We start from the raw sequence: 8,252 nt of genomic DNA, 5'->3' as shown, positions 1-8,252 counted from the left end.
ACTCTGTTGAAGCGTGGTTTCAGTATCATCTGTCACAGTCTACTTGGTTCCAAGTTCACTTGGGGATTTTTTTATATACAAAGAAATCACGTCCCAGAAAAGAATAAAAAATATACTAAAACAAATATTTAGCTTTTCATTGTCTTGTCTTGTTTCCAAAAATAAATTTGCTATATAGAATTTTCGGGTTTAATCATCCAAGATCCAGCCACTTTTTTCTGATTTTGTTTAATTCCAGTTTTTAATAATAATCATACGGATCAGAATCTTTATATCAATTTCACAAAATTGGACAAGAAAAATAATATTGGTTTTCCCAAAAATTTAATCTGGTATAATTTCTTAGACGCTAAAATTTCCAAAAATTCTAAATTTCTGTCCTTTCCAATTTTCCTTAAAACTATAGTTTTAATGTTTGTAGAAATTACTTTGCTGTTTTTTATTTTTATTTATTTACTTAAAACAGAGGAACCAAGTGTTTCCATCTTTATTTGTTTTCGTTACCATTTCATAATATTCCCTCTTTCAATTTTCAAGTTGAAAACCATCTTTTTATATAATTTACTCCCTTGTGTTTTACACTTACAAATTTGCCGTAGAAAACGGCAAAAGTCCTGGAGTAAATGTTTCCAGGCATTTACCGTTTTAAAAATGGATATATTGACGCAAAGGGGCGATATTACGGTCACCAACACTTAAAATATATTAACAAAGTATGGTAAAATTACGGTCTCCTGTATTTTGTGGACGGAGAATTTTCAACAGTGTGTGTACGTTTCAAATAATTGTTAATAGCAGTTACCCAATGGGATAATTACTTTATTTATTTTTTAAGGGAGACAGTAAAGAAACCCTAGCTGAGCCATGAAGTTTTTTTTTTATTGGACAACTGCTGCCATCTAGTGTGAAAAACGATCACCACAGTCCATTGATTTGACAACTGCACTAGCTCAAGTTCATTCTGTTTATTTACAGAGTCCTTAACTTTGAGAAACCTAAGTGCGAAAACTTATATTCAGTAATGGTGTCCCTTTTCGAAGTTTAGTGTTCGTCGGCCTTAAGTTAAAGGCGTGTTTTTATAACTGCTGTTGTGCCGGTTGCTGTAGCTGACGACTCCCGAAGATATCTCCAGGAATTTTAAGGCGAGTATTCGTAGATTTTTTTTATTTTTTATTCTGCTGTCAAATGTTTGTTTCCCGGTCTATTTGATTTTCAACTGTTGTGTTGTCTAGGTTCAGATTTCAGTAAATTTATCTGAGTTTTGAAAACTTAAGCTTTTAATATTTGTCTTGACTCTTTGCTTATAATACATTGAAGGTTGCAGCTTTAGTGGTTAGCATAGTGTTTTAAGAGGATTAAAAATCGGCTACGCCACTTCAATCATTACGAAATTTTCCACTTTTAAAATGCTGGATTGATTTTTTAGCCTTTGTAATGTGATTAACATCGGATGTTCAGTATATAAAGTAGATTATTCTGTGAAATTACATCGTGTAAGTGAAGTTGCACCGATAATCGCATCCTTGACTGTTTTTAAGTAAGGCTTATATTGATGGAATTTAATTTTAGAAAGTATAGACTAAAAGTTTTGGTACACGTTGATAGTTTTGTTTTAGTGTAAAGCATTTTAAACTTTAAATACTGTGACGTTGGATAAACTTAGAAATAAGTTCATTTTACATTATAGCTTGTCAAAACACTTCACTACACGATTTAGTCAGTTTGTTTTGAAAGGTTGCAGAAAGTTAGAAGACGAATTTATGAATTTTTTAGAATACGTTGTGATACAAACTTCCATTTTTAGTTTGAGTAATTTGAACCTCATTGACGTTTGGTACTAAAATAAGCTTTTAGTTTACTGGATTAATTTGAACTTCATTGAATGACAATACGCTCATTTATCTTATAATTTCAGGAACACTTTCTTCGTTGTAGTGGAATGGAAGTACCTGACGACCAGGAGAGGATATAACATCGCTTTTAATGTTTTTTTAGCTGTTCAATCTATATTGTGATAAACTTGACCAGATTTGCAAGCATACTTTATCTTTAAAGAAGTTTTTTAATTCGGTTATTAACTTTAATTTTAATACATTTTAAATTTAAAATTAATGGTCACATTTATCTGGAAATAATCTTAGATCCTTTTGCGTTTATAAGCCTATTTTTCAAAACTTCTTGAGTATTTGAAATTTCCAGTTTTTTTTATATAAAAATTCAACTTTAGAAAATACTTATTTTTAATCTAATATTATTTGTCTTAAAAATTAAGACTAGCGTAGCATACCGCTCAAGATATTTGACATGTTGATTTATTCCAGGTAAGCTAATGCAATCAATCTATACAAGAAATCAAGAAATTTATGAAGGAATTATACAAGAAATCAAGAAATTTATGAAGGAATTATACAAGAAATCAAATTTGTGAAAGAAATTTGGACGAAAGATACAAACCATATCACCTTGTATACAGCCACCTTACTAGATTGGGTTAGTTTTATTTCCATCTATTTTAGGTTAGCTTTGCCTTTAAACATTTTTGCTTAACATTGCGAAGTTTTAATTTTCTGAACAAATTTAAATTAACCTTTTTCACCTAAGATGAAATTAGATTTTTTCAAAGTTAAAAATTCTTTTTTAAAGTAAAGTATTCTTATCAATGATTAACTCTAAAGTAAATAATGAAATTTTATTAAATGATATAAAGTAAAGATAATCAAAAAGCTTTAATATAAATCAAACTATACTTGAAAGTAAATATAGGGACCCTTTAGCTTCTCAAATTTATTTAAATCGGGCCACCTTTGCTGGGTGGCTTTGCCGCTTCGGCAAAGGTGGCCAAGGGCTATACATGGTAGACTGTGGTCTACCATGTATAGCCCGCTTTGTACTAACCCCATTCCCTTTCAGGTATTTTTCGGTAATAGTATAGAACAAAACGCTCTCCATTTACTACAATATAATGTAATCCTGCAGTTCTCGCCTTCTTGCACAGTAATTAGGTGGTTATTTAAATTCTGGGAAAGCAATAATTAGGAATACATGTTGAAGAGGGGAGAAGGGGTTATAAAAAGAAAAGTTTCCTCCCTAAACGACATGGAACTGACGTCAACATAGTTAACCAAACAGATAGTGATGCCAGCGTATATAAACAGAAGTTCGTGATGCCAGCTTTGATATACTGTATATTCAAAATATACTTAATAAAGAATTGTGATTACTCGAGTGTGAAACTATTTGTAAATTGCATATTTTAGGACACTTTTGAGTAATTAATCAATTTTTAACTAAGTATATTTTGAATATACAGTAAATCAAATGTACGCTGGCATCACGAACTTCTGTTTATGTACGCTGGCATCACGAATCCTGTTAAGTTGACTTTGTTGACATGTCAGTTCAAAGTCGTTTGGTGGGGAAACAGAGCTATTTTCTTTTTATAACCCCTTCCCCCCCTCTTGAACATATCTTCCTAATTATTGCTTTCCCAGAATTTAAATAACCACCTAATTACTGTGCAAGTAGGTGAGAACTTCAGGATTATTCATTATATTGGAGTAAATGGAGAGCGTGTTCTATACTATTACCATTTTTTATTTTCAGGTTTTTTTTTCGGGTTTTTGAGCAATTGTCATATGACAATGAAATCTGCTCGATAAAATCACCTAAGTTCAGCATAGAACTTGTGACAAGTGTCTTGTCACTGTACTCTAAAATTTATTTAAATTCTTCTTAGAGCTTAGTTGACATCATTGGGTTGACGTAGTCGTCTTCGAGTTAGGACTCGAAGTCTCGGTTGACGTAGTCTTCCTCGGGTTAGGACTCGAAGTCTCGGTTGACGTAGTCTTCCTCGGGTTAGGACTCGAAGTCTCGGTTGACGTAGTCTTCCTCGGGTTAGGACTCGAAGTCTCGGTTGACGTAGTCTTCCTCGGGTTAGGACTCGAAGTCTCGGTTGACGTAGTCTTCCTCGGGTTAGGACTCGAAGTCTCGGTTGACGTAGTCTTCCTCGGGTTAGGACTCGAAGTCTCGGTTGACGTAGTCTTCCTCGGGTTAGGACTCGAAGTCTCGGTTGACGTAGTCTTCCTCGGGTTAGGACCCGGAAGTCTCGGTTGACGTAGTCTTCCTCGGGTTAGGACCCGGAAGTCTCGGTTGATGTAGTCTTCATCGGGTTAGGACCCGGAAGGCGCTGTTTAAGTAGTCTTCATCGTGTAGGACCCGGAAGGCGCTGTTTAAGTAGTCTTCATCGGGTTAGGACCCGGAAGGCGCTGTTTAAGTAGTCTTCATCGGGTTAGGACCCGGAAGGCGCTGTTTAAGTAGTCTTCATCGGGTTAGGACCCGGAAGGCTCTGTTGAAGTAGTCTGCATCGGGTTAGGACCCGGAAGGCGCTGTTGTAATAAGTCTTCATCGAGTTAGGACCCAGAAGGCGCTGTTGTAATAAGTCTTCATCGAGTTAGGACCCAGAAGGCTCGGTTGATATAGTAAGTCTTCATTGGGTTAGGACCCGGAAGGCTGTTGGAGTAGTAGTCTTTTCGGGTTAGGACCCAGAAGGCTCGGTTGTAGTAGTCTTCCTCGGGTTAGGACTCGAAGTCTCGGTTGACGTAGTCTTCCTCGGGTTAGGACTCGAAGTCTCGGTTGACGTAGTCTTCCTCGGGTTAGGACTCGAAGTCTCGGTTGACGTAGTCTTCCTCGGGTTAGGACCCGGAAGTCTCGGTTGACGTAGTCTTCCTCGGGTTAGGACCCGGAAGTCTCGGTTGACGTAGTCTTCCTCGGGTTAGGACCCGGAAGTCTCGGTTGACGTAGTCTTCCTCGGGTTAGGACCCGGAAGTCTCGGTTGACGTAGTCTTCCTCGGGTTAGGACCCGGAAGTCTCGGTTGACGTAGTCTTCCTCGGGTTAGGACCCGGAAGTCTCGGTTGACGTAGTCTTCCTCGGGTTAGGACCCGGAAGTCTCGGTTGACGTAGTCTTCCTCGGGTTAGGACCCGGAAGTCTCGGTTGACGTAGTCTTCCTCGGGTTAGGACCCGGAAGGCGCTGTTTAAGTAGTCTTCATCGGGTTAGGACCCGGAAGGCGCTGTTTAAGTAGTCTTCATCGGGTTAGGACCCGGAAGGCGCTGTTTAAGTAGTCTTCATCGGGTTAGGACCCGGAAGGCGCTGTTTTAGTCTTCATCGGGTTAGGACCCGGAAGGCGCTGTTTAAGTAGTCTTCATCGGGTTAGGACCCGGAAGGCGCTGTTTAAGTAGTCTTCATCGGGTTAGGACCCGGAAGGCGCTGTTTAAGTAGTCTTCATCGGGTTAGGACCCGGAAGGCTCTGTTGAAGTAGTCTGCATCGGGTTAGGACCCGGAAGGCGCTGTTGTAATAAGTCTTCATCGAGTTAGGACCCAGAAGGCGCTGTTGTAATAAGTCTTCATCGAGTTAGGACCCAGAAGGCTCGGTTGATATAGTAAGTCTTCATTGGGTTAGGACCCGGAAGGCTGTTGGAGTAGTAGTCTTTTCGGGTTAGGACCCAGAAGGCTCGGTTGTAGTAGTCTTATTCGGGTTAGGACCCCGAAGGCTCTGTTTTAGTATTCATCGGGTTAGGACCTGGAAGGCCCGGTTGAAGTAGTCTTCGGGTTAGGATGCTGTGTTTAGGGTGGGGTAGGGCTAGAGATGGCAGTGTTTGTTTGGCTAGGATTCTATGGGTTATTGCCCTATTAGTCTTTAGTTGGGTTCATATTAAGTAGGTTCACGTTGGGACTGGTAATTTTAATTGGTGATCAGTTTATCCCCGTGGGGATCCACATCGTACTTAGCAATTTCCGCGGGGATCCACTTCGGGAATTTTTTTTTCCATGGGGATCCACTTGATCCCTTTTCTTCTCAAAGGGGATCCACTTTGGAAATTTTCTTTTTATTTGAGATCAGATTTTGATTTTTTATATTCACCAAGTATCAGGTTTGGATATTTGATAGATTTTCTCTTGGATGAGTTAGGGCTGACTTCTACATCTTTAAGTCTTCTTTTCCTACTAGGGGAAAAGTTTAACTGCAAAATTACCTACTTTTTCCTCCATTTCGTCTTCCTTAGTCATCCATAGTGACAGATTTTCTTTTTAACTGTGTGTAAGGGCAAGAAACTTAATTTTCAGGTTCTTGTAGACAGTCTGTGAATGTTATGATCAGGGGTATAATTTATTTTTGCCTAATGCAGTATAATTATTCCAATGATATTGATGTATTTGGTATTAACACCCATTACTTTACTCTATTATTGCTCTGGGCATTGTCTGATAAACGGTCAGATGACCGCAATGTGAGAACTTAAGCATAATATCGGGAGTTTGAACTTGATAGGCAGACAGCTTTAATGTATAGATTGGCTAATGAACGACTACCCAAGTAGTCATAAGATTCAAAGTAATGATATTTAGTGTTACAAATGACTCTATTTTTAAAATGTTATCTACGTGGATGTGATAGTGCAACTTCTAAAAAGATTGCAGGAAGTATATCCCAATCTCGTTTACTTATATTTCGAACAACTCTTGGCTATCCAGCTCTGAAGGGAAGCAATTGTTTCAGTGCAAAATCTTGGATTACCATAGTGATCAGGAAGATTAAAATCGGTTACCAGACTATTGTGGACGAACCAGCTACTTGCTAGCGAGTTCAGGTACCTGTGAAGACATGAGATTTAAACTGTCTTGTAAACTTTACACCCTTGTATTAGTTAGATATGGTAGCGCATATTTTGCCAGATCGTTCCCCTGGTTTCTGTGCTTCTGACATACACCACTTGTCCCTGCTACCAATCCTATTTTAGTAACGGTTGGCCCGCCATGCAGTGTGGTATGTGGACGCACTGTCAACTTATTCATTGTACTCCTTCCCTTGATGTTTTAATTCCAGTGTTCTAATGCCTTTAACCCCAAAAGCGTCTACATCTAGGCAGACAGTTATCAGATTGATAGTAAGCATTTCCATTTTTTTTCGTAAATTCTCACTCCATAATAAATTCCTTTCCTGCAATTACTTTATAGGATTTGTATTGATAACTGTTGGTGAATACAGGTACAGGTATTTACCATTTTTACAATCCTATAACTTTATTAATTTTATTTTTATAGGTAGTTTTTATATTGGTTATAGATAACTTTAATAGGTAAATTTCGTAAGGCTACATTCTGTGGGCTATTTTGACTTCAGTAACTAGGGAATTGATATCTTATAAGTTTCTTATAACTGATTTTAAAGATTCAATAAATTCCTAACGTTACGCTAGTTATCTTGCAAAATTTTAAATTCTATGGAATAGAAAAGTTTTGTTAACTTCTAGAAATAACCTTTTTTTTTTTTTTTTTTTTATTAAATTTCAACAGCACTAAAGACAAATTGGCTTACGGTGTTGCTACGAGCTCCAGTCTACGTTGGCGCTTGCGTAATGTAAAGAAATGGAAAAAGTAAAGGCTAGACAGTGACACCTATCTACATGCAAAGACCCTCGGTAGACCACCTGGACTGGCTAAACTGTCGCTTGCATTTCTGCAGTTGAATCGGTGCAACTTCAAAAGTTGGGAGACTGCTAAACTGTCGCTTGCATTTCTGCAGTTGAATCGGTGCAACTTCAAAAGTTGGGAGACTTGCAGTAAATTTTTGTTTAACTGGCTGATAGAAGTCTTCATATTTTGTTTTGGTGTTGCTGTTTTTGAGAAGTGTTTTTGTTGTGTCTTGTTAAATTTCCTTATTTCCATTCCTAGGTTATTTTTCATTGTTAGAGCCCTTGGGCTTCTAGCATCCTGCTTTACCAATCAGTTCTAGCTTAGCTAGTAATAATAATTTATACTAATTTTCGCTCATCAGAATAAAATCCTGAAGCTTCAATATTTGTCTTCATATTTGATATACTGGTTAATTAATATCAGATTTAATAAATTTTAAATGATTCTCCCTGTGGGTTTATATCCTAAAATTGCAGTGACAAACTATTGTCAAAATATTAAGTGATAAGAGAAATGGTTAATACAATTGTTAACACACCTACTGCTGTCTGATATTTTTCCTAGGTGTAACATTTAAATTTGTAGTAAAGAGCAAACCAAGTTTTAACTGTTTCATAGGAGAAAAAAAATTTGGGCTGATCACCATTTTTAATTCTGGTTGACTAAATACCTCGTAGTACTGAGGCAATTAAAAGGTATTAGATATGATCTTTGTATTACTAGAATAATTTACGCTAGACTGATTGAACTAAGATCTGAATCTCAAGAAATTTAGTGCA

General features: G+C 37.3%; 1 long non-coding RNA gene across 2 annotated transcripts; it reads left to right on the top strand.

The window, feature by feature from the left end:
- Positions 1-852: 852 nt before the first annotated feature.
- LOC137648854 (uncharacterized) lies at positions 853-7,918 on the top strand. Of its 2 annotated transcripts, XR_011045715.1 has the most exons (3): positions 956-1,142; positions 2,322-2,490; positions 7,354-7,918. It is a non-coding gene; the product is annotated as an uncharacterized lncRNA (long non-coding RNA). The 2 variants fall into 2 exon arrangements; XR_011045714.1 differs by having other exon boundaries at positions 853-2,490.
- The last annotated feature ends 334 nt before the right edge of the window (positions 7,919-8,252 follow it).

The sequence above is a fragment of the Palaemon carinicauda genome, chromosome 10 (assembly GCF_036898095.1).
Source record: "Palaemon carinicauda isolate YSFRI2023 chromosome 10, ASM3689809v2, whole genome shotgun sequence".
In the NCBI taxonomy this organism is placed as follows: domain Eukaryota; kingdom Metazoa; phylum Arthropoda; class Malacostraca; order Decapoda; family Palaemonidae; genus Palaemon; species Palaemon carinicauda.
Note: the sequence above shows the minus strand (reverse complement) of the source record. Positions and strands in the feature narration are given on the sequence as shown.